The sequence below is a fragment of the Oryctolagus cuniculus genome, chromosome 6, assembly GCF_964237555.1.
Source record: "Oryctolagus cuniculus chromosome 6, mOryCun1.1, whole genome shotgun sequence".
NCBI lineage: Eukaryota > Metazoa > Chordata > Mammalia > Lagomorpha > Leporidae > Oryctolagus > Oryctolagus cuniculus.
In genome coordinates, this window is record NC_091437.1 from 138,272,358 (window position 1) to 138,285,852 (window position 13,495).

Consider the following 13,495-nt stretch of genomic DNA (forward strand, 5'->3'; position numbering starts at 1 on the left):
AAATTACTTGGTGCTTCCTCTGTCATTAATAATGTTGTAGTCACATACTTGAACTTAAGCCAAGGGTCATACAAAGGATGTAAGCAAATGAGTAAATAAGACCTTGGGGGAAAAAGTCTGTCATGAAAAGAGAGAGGAAAACAATGAACTCATTGCAAAGTAAATATCCATACTAATAGAACATTCTAAATTACATACTAACAATTTTTTTCTAGAAAAATTATAGAATGTTTTCTTACTTCATTGCTAAAACCCCAAGGATGCCTAGAAATTATGTTAGGAGGAAAAGTAAAAAGTGTTCTTTTATTAAAAAAAGGGGGGCACCTTAATAATTTTGTTAAGTCTTTTAGGTAGTGGCTACACTGCAACATGACCAGCCGAGGATAGAATGGGTGACCACATTCTTGAAGTGACGATGGCAGCTAAAAACTTTGCTTACTAAAAACTGACAAATAACATCAGAAAACTGCATTACCTGTATGGTTGTATCACCAGTGCCTGGTGTTACAGAACTGGTGGCACTGCATTACCAAGAAGCTCAGTAACATATTATGATTTAATTATGGGACTAAGCCTGGTTAGTCAAATATTGTGATACTGAGATACTACAAAATATTATGGAACTTTAGATTCTATTCATTCCCATTCTGCCAAAAAAAAAAAAAAACTAAAATTATTCTAATATAAAACACAGACATATATATGTACACAATGTATATAAATATATGTACTCACACTATCATATGAAACAACTTTAAATTTTATAATACGTTAAAATTTCAAATAGGTGAGTACTAGGTACTAGTTTTTTATGGGCAGAAGTAAGGACTCCAGTTCAAAGGTATGACTGAAAACAAATAAACCTACCAAGAAATGGCCAAAAGAGTTTAATGATACAGAATTGGCTTCAGCCACACAATGTAAATAATAGCAGCAATCTATCTTAGTAAATGCTAAAAGCTTGGCTTTTGCTAGGGAAATTTAATTATTGCTCTGTATTACCTTCTTTTATATTATCATTCTAGTCCTGATAGTTTTATCAGCCTCAAAGTTCTAGAATGGTATTTTGCCAGTTCATAAAGAATAATTAACAGATGTAGGGTATTGTTCCCTCGCTAATCTGTTCTCCTACCTCATTCTTGGTGGAAAAGATAAATTATAAATTAGTTAAATAAATAAACAAATAAAGTAAAAGTGTTTGCTGATGCTGAAAAGATTAAAACAGAATTCCCCCAATTTGTTTTTAGTACTTTCTTTAGAAAACTTTAAATGATAAGTTGCCTGTTAAGTCATTTAGAAGTTAAGTCATACTCTTGCCTGTTTTTCATCCCAGGAACAACCAATACCTTGGAGACTTTTGAGCCACCCCTTAAATATGAACATATCATCAAGTCAAAAGAAATAAAATTCCATATCTTTTCCTGTCATATGTGACGAAAAGCACTTCTTTCTATTTTATCACCAAAGAGTAGATGCCATTGAGAAACTTTACAGGGCTCCTTGTTAGCTATGCTTCATACTAATGAGACAGCTTTTTTCCTTTGATTCCAAGATTGTAGATTTCCTTTGAATTGTGTTTTCAGTTCATTGCGCCATGCATGGACATGTGTATAGCCTTTATCCAGTACAGAATTTTTAATCAGTAAACTTTGTTCATTTGATGCAGTAAGCACATTGGGCACTAGAAACTGACCCACTCCATCAAAGTTGGCCAACTTCCCATTTCCTGCAACAACTGAGAAAGAATTAAGTGATTCAGACACTTATAAAGGGATTGCTCATAGCCATTCTTGAAACAATTCCTCTAAAACTGATCTGGGAGAAATGGCAATGGTGTGCTCATAAAACAGGTAAGTCAGTCCCCACTAGATTTCCATTAACAGTTTTTTGAGAACTTCTCAAAAATATACCAGCACATGGCCGGCGCTGCGGCTCACTAGGCTAATCCTCTGCCTTGCGGCGCCAGCACACCGGGTTCTAGTCCCGTTTGGGGCGCCGGATTCTGTCCCGGTTGCCCCTCTTCCAGGCCAGCTCTCTGCTGTGGCCAGGGAGTGCAGTGGAGGATGGCCCAAGTACTTGGACCCTGCACCCCATGGGAGACCAGGAGAAGCACCTCGCTCCTGCCATCGGATCAGCGCAGTGCGCCGGCCACAGCACTCCACCCGCGGCGGCCATTGGAGGGTGAACCAACGGCAAAAGGAAGACCTTTCTCTCTCTGTCTCTCTCTCTCTCTCACTGTCCACTCTGCCTATCAAAAAAAAAAAAAAAAAAAAAAAAAAAAAAAAAAAAACAGCATGCATCCAGGGCCAGAAAAAAATCATTCTCTGCTCTTACCTACCTTTATTTTGTCTCTCGTGCTAAATATCCAAACTTGCTGGGAAAAGGTGCTAAGAAGGTAAACACATAATCAAATCTTAACTATAGTTAATTAGTGTGGGCTAAGTCTAGGTATACATGAAGAAGGAAAGAAGAAATTGGAAACTTCTATGTTCATTATTCAGTTAAAACTATTTACTAACAAGAATAACCCCTACATGGGCACAAGTTATAATGAGTAAAAGTACAAAGAACTGGATGTCATCATTGTAAAAGAAGGGCATTGGAAAAGAGACTGGAGAAAAGAGACTCCAGAGGACATAAAAATTTCAGAAACAGGAGCATCAGGAAACACCAGAAGGCTAGGTAGTAACTGGTAAATGACATAATACTGACAAATTGAGGGAATCTCAAAGGTGGGAACTGGTAATATATACACTTCCATAACTTATCCTCAGGCTAACTTAGTATTGCTTTTTCTGGCAAATACTTGTGCTACCTATTCTTCAATTTCCCCAGAAATGTCTCACTTTCCATCTGGTGACAGAGCAACACAGGTTGTTGGTATTTTGAGTCAGCCTTCTACTTGTTCCTTTTCTTCTGTTTGTTCCCACACAGATAGATCCCCAGATTGAGAAACAGGTTTTCTTACTTTTCCCTTGAATCTCCTGTAAACATGTTGGGGAGACCCTCTGGACACATTTTTAGAAACTACTATATTCTATACTCTATATGGAATGTCTATGGAACTTCCTGGAAAAAAGGCACCTGACTACTGCGTGACTTCCAAAAGAAAAGGGGTATAGAAAGTGGCAATCTCACACTGTGCTGCCTAAATACTCTGAACAGAAACCAACCAATTCATCACTGTGGCCTAGCAATAATGACACTGGTTTAATCTGAGTTGTGAAAGATAACAGATAACTTACAAAAATCATAAGCAATGGCCTTGTGTCAAACAACATCTTTTGTTGAAGACTATTTGAAAGAATAAAAGCAATTATAAAAGAAAGAGAAGGGATGATTTAGGGAAGGGCACTTGTCCTATAATACTAGTATTGCCATACCTCCAGGAAGGAGTAAAGGTAAATTTGTTTAAGATGTTTTAATTTTGTACAAAGCTTTTAAAAAGTAAGTAAATTTGTTGTTCCATTACTTTCTATAGTTACTAACATTTGGACTTATAACTTTGGTGCCATCTTCTGAAAGTTTATCTTCAATGGATCTATGATCTCCCTTTTTTCTCATATTCCTCTAGTGAACAATTTTAAATTCTTGCTTGCCTTTGCTTTAAAGGACTCCAGTATTTATGGCAAGGACCCCTTAAGGGCGTTCTGGGCTTTCATATTACTTCTCTAGTCATTCATAGGAAAATTTACAGAAATTCATCCCACTAGGGGAATCTTTAAATATTGAATACATAAGATAGTTCACTGGTAGACTCAGAAACAAACAAAAACAATGCAAAACTGATTATTCAACTCTATTACAGTTCCCACTTCACAAGAACATAAGACGTCAATAGACAAATTATAGGATTGCCAAACCGAGGTAAAAATTTACAGGATCTGTTGATGCCAGAGGTCCCATATAGGAGTCAGCTCATTTTGCAGATGAAATACCCTACTTGAAAAAAAGACACAATTTTAGATACTTGTGGGATAACTGTAGACAGTGGGTTCAGCTAAAGCCTTTCCACTTACTTTGTTATGAAAATAAGGGTACCACTTTAAGCCTTTTAACTTAAAATTTTTGATTAAACCGCATCATCAATATTGAATATCTTAGTTTTTATGGAGATTCTGGCACTGGGGTAACAGGATGCTGTGTCAGCAGCAGACATACTTTAAAAAAATAGTATTTCATGACAGATAATAATTGTTCAGCTTGGGGCCAGTGCCGTGGTACACTAGATTAATCCTCTGCCTGTGGCACCGGCATCCCATATGGGCACCAGGTTCTAGTCTCGGTTGCTCCTCTTCCAGTCCAGCTCTGCTGTGGTCTGGGAAGGCGGTGGAAGATAGCCCTTGCACCCACATGGGAGACCGGGAGAAGGAACCTGGCTCCTGGCTTCTGATTGGTGTAGCGTGCCAGCCGTAGGGGCCACTTGGGGAGTGAACCAACAGAAGGAAGATCTTTCTCTCTGTCTCTCTCTCTCACTGTTGTAACTCTACCTGTCAAATAAATAAATAAAAATCTTTAAAAAAAAAGAATGTTTAAAAAAATTTAAAAATTGTTCATCTTTATGGGGTACAATGATTTCTCAGCACATTTATACATTGTACATTGTTTAACTCAAAATAGTTACTTTATCCATCATCTAGCATTTATCATTTCCTGGTGATGAAAAAGTCCACGTCCTCTCCTCTAGCTACACTCACTCAGCATTATTATACAATATAGTTAACTACAATCAACTTTCTGTGTACTAGAAAACCAAGTTATTCCTCCTATATATGACTGTCTACTAACCAATCTCTCCTCATTTACTTCTTTGCCTCCCCATCCTCTGTTAACCACTATTCTGCTCTCTATTTCTAGAGTTCAGCTTTTTTAGACTGCACAAATGAGTGATATCATGCAGTAATTGGCAGATATAAGTTAACAAGAATCAGTCTTTACATTTAATCACTTGGCTTATCTTTGTATCACACATGTTATAACTACAATCTTATAATGGCAAAAGATTCAGAATCTGTGGTTATACCATAAAACTAGATATAAACAAGCATGAATATTGACATTGTACCAAGGGCATCCAGTATACTAAATTATATTACCATTTTAAATGTAGTACCATTATAATAGAAGAGGATACATGGCACTGACCTGATTTATATGGAATTCGTTTTATATTGGTAATGTTTTTTAAAGATTTATTTATTTATTAGAAAGTCAGAGTTACACAGAGAGAGGACAGACAGAGAGAGAGAGAAAGAGAGGTATTCCATTCGATGCTTCAGTCCCCAGGTGGCTGCAATGGCCAGAGCTGCACTGATCCAAAGCTAGAAGCTAGGCGCTTCTTCCGGCTCTCCACGCGGGTGCAGGGGCCCAAGGGCTATCTTATGCTTTTCCAGGCCACAGCAGAGAGCTGGATCGAAAAGGGAGCAGCCAGGACTAGAACGGGCGCCCATATGGGATGCCAGCGCTTCAAGCCAGCGCGTTAACCCGTTGCGTCACAGCGCTAGCCCCTAAATTGGTAATTAAGTTTACTTACAGAACGTATACATGAGCTAAAAATAGTTGTGTACTGTGGTAACTGTGGTGTTTCACTTTGAATTAAGCTGACATAAGCTGATATAAGGCAGTGGAGGATGGCCCAAGTGCTTGGGCCCCTGCACACACATGGGAGACCAGGAAGAAGCACCTGGCTCCTGGCTTCGGATCGGCACAGTGCTGGCCATAGTGGCCATTTGGGGAGTGAACCAACGGAAGGAAGACCTTTCTCTCTGTCTCTCTCTCTCACTGTCTATAACTCTACCTGTCAAATACATTAAAAAATCAAAAGTATATATTATACACACAAGGAAATAGACAAATGGATGGAAGAGGACTATAATAGTTTATATGCTGAATGCCTTCCTCCCCCAGCCAAAGCCCCCATACTAAAATTTGGTCTCCAAGTTGGTGCTAATGGGAAGTGATAGAACCTTTAGGAGATAGAGCCTATTGGAAAATCCTTAGATATCTTTGGGCATGCCCTTGAAAGGCAGCTTCCATGTGATTTCTTGAGTTCTTGCAAGAGGATTGTCATAAAAGCCTGAGTCCACCTTCTCTCTCTGCTTCCTTATGTGATCCTTCCTCCACCATTTCTCTGCCACCTACCAAGATGGTTTCACCACAACTTACATTATCCCTTTTGGATTTTCAGCCTCCAAAAACTGAGTGAAATAAGCCTTTGCCCCTCACATCATAAGTAGTTTGTTTCAGGTATTTCATTATAGCTACAAAAAGCTTATTACTATAAAGGACTAAAAGACATTTGAACAAACTATGGGAATTAGCTAATAAAATAATTCCAATAGCCGCAGTCTTTATCTGCTTGGATAATAACACAGCATCATCTGAGTGTGTACTTGGCCTAGCACTTTAGTTGCTAGTTAGGATGCCTGAGTGTCTGAGTTCAATTCCTACCTTTAGCTATGATTCCACCTTCTTGCTAGTGCAGAACCTGAGAGGCAGCAGTGATGGCTCAAGTGATTGTGTTCCTGCTGCCCATGTGGAAGACCTGAATTGAGTTCCTAATTCCTGGCTTCAGCCCCCGGTTGAGAGAAGTATTTGTGGAAAGTGAACCAGCAAATGAGAGCTGTGTGTGTGTGTGTATGTATCTCCAAAAACAAAACAAAACAAGACAAATCTGATGTATTATCATCATAATCATCTATGTAAAGTAGTTTATATTATGCCAACCTAAAAGAAGAAATTATTCAAAACCTATTTTAAAAATGAGTTATTTCTCAACAGAACACTTTACACTTTTAAGGCACATGTGGTACTTTTCCCTAACCAACATTATCAGAAACTTGATGGCAGCTCTATTTCATAGAATTAATGCCAAAAGACAGAGATATTTTGTGTGTTCATGGTACATGTGATGTCTGAATGATCTTAAATCTTTGTCTCTTCAAATGCCAATGTTCAGGCGTTTCATTGTACAATTTTCACTTTGGGGATACTAAAACATAATGAATCACAGAGAGGACATCATCTTATTTCCACTATCATCCAGTAATTAGGGAAATATTTATGGATTCCTAATAGATGGTTAGAACTCATGTGCTAAGATTTAGCAATACATTAGATAAAAACGACCTGAACTTTACCACCAGCCTTTTCAATAATTATGATGATTCCTACAAGCAAGCATGGTATTTCTTTCTTTGAACATTTTCTAAACCCAAAAATCTGGGCTAGAGGACATTTGCTGTGCCTGACTTATCTGAATCCTCTGATAACCACCTTTAATACTTTAAAGGTTTTCTTGCTTTCCTAGAATCTGAGACATAAAGGACCTGCCAGAAGTCTATCATTTATATTGACTGGGAGATTTGGTCAACCTAGAAGTGTTCGAGAGAAAAGAAAGGCTATTTATGTGCTACAGGGAGCCTGGTAGGTGACACTGATCACTTATGTGGCCATCAAAAAGGAAGAAAATCTCACTCATCTTGTGGAAATAGTACACCAGAAGGACTGAACATTGGTTCCCAAAAATGGCTTGAAATTTAAACTGCTGATCTTGCCCTGAACTCAACAACAACCAAAAAAAAAAAAAAATGTAAATTAGCAAGCTTACTATACTCATAGACTGCCTTTCATTCATCTGAAGAATCATTTACCTTGAGAATATGTAAACAGTCACATATTTCTAAACACTTCCACAGTGTACACTCAGTGATTAACATAGCCTTAATAGTTCCCTCGGCTTAGTAGAACTTTAGAAAATCTTAAAGGATTTCTTCATAACTATAGGATCCTGATCTCCCTATATTTAGAGCATATACTTTAGAAAACTTGGAATTTTAAATTATTCTCAACCTTTTTGAGATACAAATATAAGGAAAATTCAAAATGTTCATGGAAAATGGTGATTGATGTTTATGATCGCCTGTAGATTTTATCTTCAATATCATCTTATCCTTTCTCAAAAACAAGTTATCCATTTATAAACTGCTGATTTCTCTGGGATATTGTTCACATAACTTTTCATAAATCATCAACAATTTCACCATTCTCTCTCCCAAGTTTCAACAACAATTTGATGTTCTTTCTTCAATTTTAGAAACATTCATTTTGCTCTTTTAGGGGTTCTTTTCAAACTGATGTCTTATTATTCTTACAGTTTCAAACTAGATCCTGTCCAGACACTTTATAACAAGTTAGTCTAAGTTTTTTTTTTTTTGTTCAAAGAAAATGAGATTGATATATATTTTACACAATATACATTTTGCACAATTCTTTTGGACAGTTCTCACAGATTCAGAAATATGTTACTCGAGAACATGGAATTAGTCCTTTCCAAATATAATCATTGGAGGAGACAGTGTTTTTTTCCTTCAATCTGTATCTTGTAATGGTATAAGATAATGACAATGGGCATCTTTCCCACCTGCCAAAAAAATTGGAAAAATGTAATAATCACTGAAGGGCCTGAATTTTTGTAACTGTAATATTACTAATGTGATTAATAAAAAGTAAAAAAAAAAGATGTTTTTATTCTTCAAGAGAAACTGCTAGTTAAAAATTTACATTAACAGGATCAAGGGATAAAATAAATGTGTGTATCACTTTTGATAGCATTGCATAATGAAAAAGAATAGGGATTTAGGGGTCAGCTATTTCTAGGGGCATCTAAGGGTTAAGCTATTTTTCAGGCTTGGACTTGGTAAGATGTTATAATGAAATATAAAATAATATTGAAATACTTAATCATTACAAAGTATATGCAATATACGTATCAAAGTTTTTTGATACTGGTTTATCATTGAAGGAGAACTATTGTCCATTTGCTGTAATCATTCATTATTGCTATTATATATTTATTGGTTATTCCTGCAAGTTAATATGTTGAATTTTTTAACTCATTCTATTATATATCTGATCATTGTTTTGCTTTATACTTTACTATGAATTTCCTTTATATTTCAAACTGCCCAGAGTAAAAACAGTAAAAAGAGATTTGGAAAATTATATTGTGATTATAAAATAGCAACAAACAGTAAAAATTATCTCAGTGTAAATGCAAGCCTTAATTTAATTTTTTTTCCTGGCACAATAAAGGTAAGAAAACTCTCCTAACCCCATTTGCCTTTAATATTTCCTTTCAAAAGCTTGAAGTGTAAATGTCTTCTCTTTTGCTTTCAGTATGTTTAAATGTTTCAAAAATTAATTAAATTAATAGCAACTTTGCACCACAAAATCTCTGTCTTGGTAGTTTTGGAGCCATCATTTTGAAATATAAATCTCAAGGAAGATGATGTCCTGTGTCTCTGTTTTGAGAGAGTTAATGCCTAGGCACTTGGCTCCATTCTGTAACTTACTAATGATCATATAGATATTTTTATAAGGAAAATTAACATGTTTTAATGAATTATATCTGCCTAGCTATATAAAAGTGTCAAATTTACTTCTCTTCTTTACAATCTCTAGCAGTTTGCCTATGACACACATCACACTTTTGCTTAATGCTTACTCAACAGAAAAACTGTTTCAGGCTCTTCTACATTTGGTTTGAAGCATTTAGTGGGTTGTTAGACAATTTTATTTTTAATTATATTTTCTCAACACTAGATATCTCACTGAATATCATCCTCTTTACATGCAGCCTCAATGTCTGAGCCCTCTCACCATCCTTTCAAAAAACTTAGACTCAAATGGTAGTGATTATATTTTTCAAACAATTTTGTATTTTACCTACTATTCCAGTTAAAGATGCTTTTGAGCCACAGTAGAAGAGTTTTAGATCATTCTTATAACATTATCAAAATGGTCTCCAAATAGTTTCAATTTGTTTCTAGTACATCTTTTTGAACTTAAAAATGAGTTAAAATACTTCTTTAATACATGTTTGTTTACAGATTAAATAACTTCAGTTTCATAATGAATTCTAATCTTCCTAGTTAGTCCTTTCACACTAGAATAAAAGACTAAAAGCCCTAAATGAATGCACTCAGAAATCTTCCTCAAGCACTGAAATAGAATATGAAATTAAGGATAGTATCTATTAAATTTGTATTAGGCCCATGCCTGATTTTCTTTATAAGCACTCAACGTATATGGGTGCAGCCATTAGAGATAATAACTGCAGTACTATATTCCATCATATTTTTGTTTCATACAAATATTTAACTTTCACTTTTTATGAGCATACACTTAGTATTCTTTTACCTTATGCAATGCTATCAAAAGTGGTACAAACATTCATTTTGGAGTACAAACAATTCATTATAGATGACTACTTTTAGGGAAAAAAAGTTTAAAAAAAAACCTGAAAAATAACAGCATTTAGATAATTCAGAAAGTAGATCAGCATACTGGAAAGATAATATGAAAATGATGAAATTATATAAATGTTTGTTTATTTCACTTAATAATCAGTAACTGTGGCTTTAACTTCCTTTATGGCACAGTCTTTCAGAAGTTTTAATTTATTGGCTAATTCAAAAGCATAATGTGTATGAAGGTATTTGTCATGTTTTTTTTTTTACCTTTACATGTAGATTTATATACTATGATTTATTTTTAGAAAAATGAATTTGACTAAGATTTCTGCAAATACATTTTTGTAGTTATGTAATATATATTATATATGTAATATATATATATATATATATATATAATCTCTAACAAAGCAGCTTGTCAAAATACATGGCTCAATGAATTCAGAGAAATAACATTAATCTATTCAAAGCATGATGAAACATCTATTTTTTCCATAAAGCTACAAAGAATATTATTCATTAAATGATATACAAATATATAAAATACTTAAATAATATCATATTTGCAGTGCTTTTATGTATTTTTCCCAGAAACCTTTTATTTAAGGTATATAAACTTTATGCATTTCTTAAATACAACTTTAGAAACCTAATGATTCTTTCCACTGTACCCACCCTCCACCTGTCCTCCCACACTTCTTTCTCCCAAACCTATTTCCATTCTTATTTTTTACTAAGATCTATTTTCAATAGATTAAATGTATTTTTTGACAGGCAGAGTTAGTGAGAGAGAGAGAGACAGACAGAGAGAAAGGTGTTCCTTTACCCCCCAAATGGCTGCCATGGCCGGCGTGCTGCTGTCAGCACACTGCGCCAATCTGAAGCCAGGACCGGGTGCTTCCTCCTAGTCTCCCATGCAGGTGCAGGGCCCAAGCACTTGGGCCATCCTCCACTGCACTCCCGGGACAGAGCAGAGAGCTGGACTGGAAGAGGAGCAACTGGGACAGAATCAGGCACCCTGACCGGGACTAGAACCTGGGGTGCCTGCGCCGCAGGCAGAGGATTAGCCCAGTGAGCCCCAGAGCCAGCCAAGATTAAATCTTTATTAAGCAAAGAATTAAAACTTCTCTACAGTAAAACATAAAGAAAAGATTCTAAAATGTGCACTAGAGACAAGCTAGATTATTGCCACAGGATCTTCAATTAGACTCACAGCAGACTTCTCATCAGAAACTCTACAAGCTAAGAGAGAATGGTGAGATATATTTCCAGGTCTTGAGAGAAAGAACTGTCAACTCAGAATACTGTACCCTACAAACTCTCATTTATAAATAAAGGTGAAAGAAAGACCTTCCATAAAAAAACAGAAATTGAAAGAATTTGTCCACCACTGGTCCAACCTTACAAAAGATGCATAAGGATGTTCTACACACATTAACACAGAAACATGGTCATCACTATGACAAAAGGTGAAGGCAGAAAATCTTCCAGTAAAAGTAAAAAAGAAATCCAATATAAGTTTTTTTTTTTTCAAAAAGAATAGTTTCTAGGGGAGAGTATTGTTACCTGATACGAATATGAATCTGAGAATCAGATATTCTATTGGACTAACTTTTCTAGAAGAAATCAGAACTTCAAAGCAACACAACAGAGGCCAGCACTGTGGCATGGGGGTAAAGCTGCTGCCTGCGGTGCTGGAATCCCATAAGGGCTCCGGTTCATGTCCTGGCTGCTCCACTTCTGATTCAGCTCCCTGCTGTGGCCTAGGAAAGCAGAAGAAGATGGCCCAAGTCGTTGGGCCCCTGCACCCACGTGGGAGACCTGGAAGAAGCTCCTTGCTCCTGGCTTGGATCAGTGCAGCTTTGGCCGTTGCGGCTATGTGGGGAGTGAACCAGCAGATGAAAGACCTCTCTCTGCATCTCCTTTTCTCTTTGTGTAATTCTCTGCTGACTTTCAAGTAAATAAATAAATCTTAAAAAAAAAAATGAAGTAACACAATAGAAGCATGTTTGGAATGTTCAACCCAACATTTTTTCACATTCTTCAAGATGTTTTTTCAAGTAGAATGCCATCCAATATCAGATTTTATTCACAAAATTTCTAGATATACTGTAAGAGTAGAAGGTAATTTTTAATCTTTTATTTTGCAAGTTTTCACTTAATCTTTACAGGGTTACCACGAACCCAGTAGTGAAGCATGTATGAGAAAGATTGTCACTTGCCTTTCTAACCCTCTCAGTCTTCAATGAGAAGACCTGGACTAATAATCAACATCTCCCTTCTCGATGAAGGTGAAATGAGATAGTACAGTAAGTGTACTATTGTCACTGTTATATCTCTTAAATAAATCACATCTATTTCCTAGTCTATCAGATGAATTTATATCTAAGTGTGAAAATAGCAAACAGAAAATAATCTGTGAAAAAGCTACAGTTCTTTTGACAGCCCTTGAAAGATGATAGTATGATGGTTCAAATCTGTCACCTGGATTATTACTCAATGGTCAAGTGCATAATTTGATCTCCATTGACACTGTCACTAAACCACCATGAAGTTGTCAGAAATGAAAAAGGCTATTTCAATGTTGTTAAAGACATGACCATCATGTTACTCTATCAAAATGAAAACGAGTAAGACAGATAGTCTATGATAGAGAGAGAGAATCTAAAAGGGGTATAGATAACAATACAACGAATGACAAAAACAACAAATCTCTGAATTGTGAGTTCAAATTTGCAATTCAAATTTATTTTAGGAGTTTTCATATGATAAAACCATATGGAAAACTTATCACTGGGTATGCTATACAGTTAGAGTTCTTTCTCTACTACTAAATAATCTCATTGCTCATAGCTCTATTATGAATATTTCTTTGGAGCCAAAATCTCAAGATGAAGAATTTAGACACACTTTTTTTAGGTTTTTATGGATACACATTATTTTTAGGTTAATAAATTACAAAAACTATATGCTTTATATTTCATGGAAAAGAAATGTCTTATAAAATTTATTCTTAAAATATTTCACAATTAATTCCTTCAGAATTGAACAAGTTATTACTTATGAAGTACATTTTTATGGAAGAAAATAAGTAGTCAATTTTATTTGGTGAAATATTAAGCCTTTTTATGTTATCTCAAAAACTAAGGAAAAAGAAAGAAAGGGAAAAGGGAGGAGAGTGGGAAGGAGAGAAGGTGAGAAGAAGGGAACATCATAATGTTCACAGAGTTGTATCTACAAAT

General features: G+C 35.6%; 1 protein-coding gene across 9 annotated transcripts in view; it reads right to left on the minus strand.

The window, feature by feature from the left end:
* Positions 1 to 13,495, minus strand: part of CSMD3 (CUB and Sushi multiple domains 3) — a 1,302,111-nt gene that overhangs the window by 593,832 nt on the left and 694,784 nt on the right. The gene's annotated exons all lie outside the window — the stretch shown is intronic.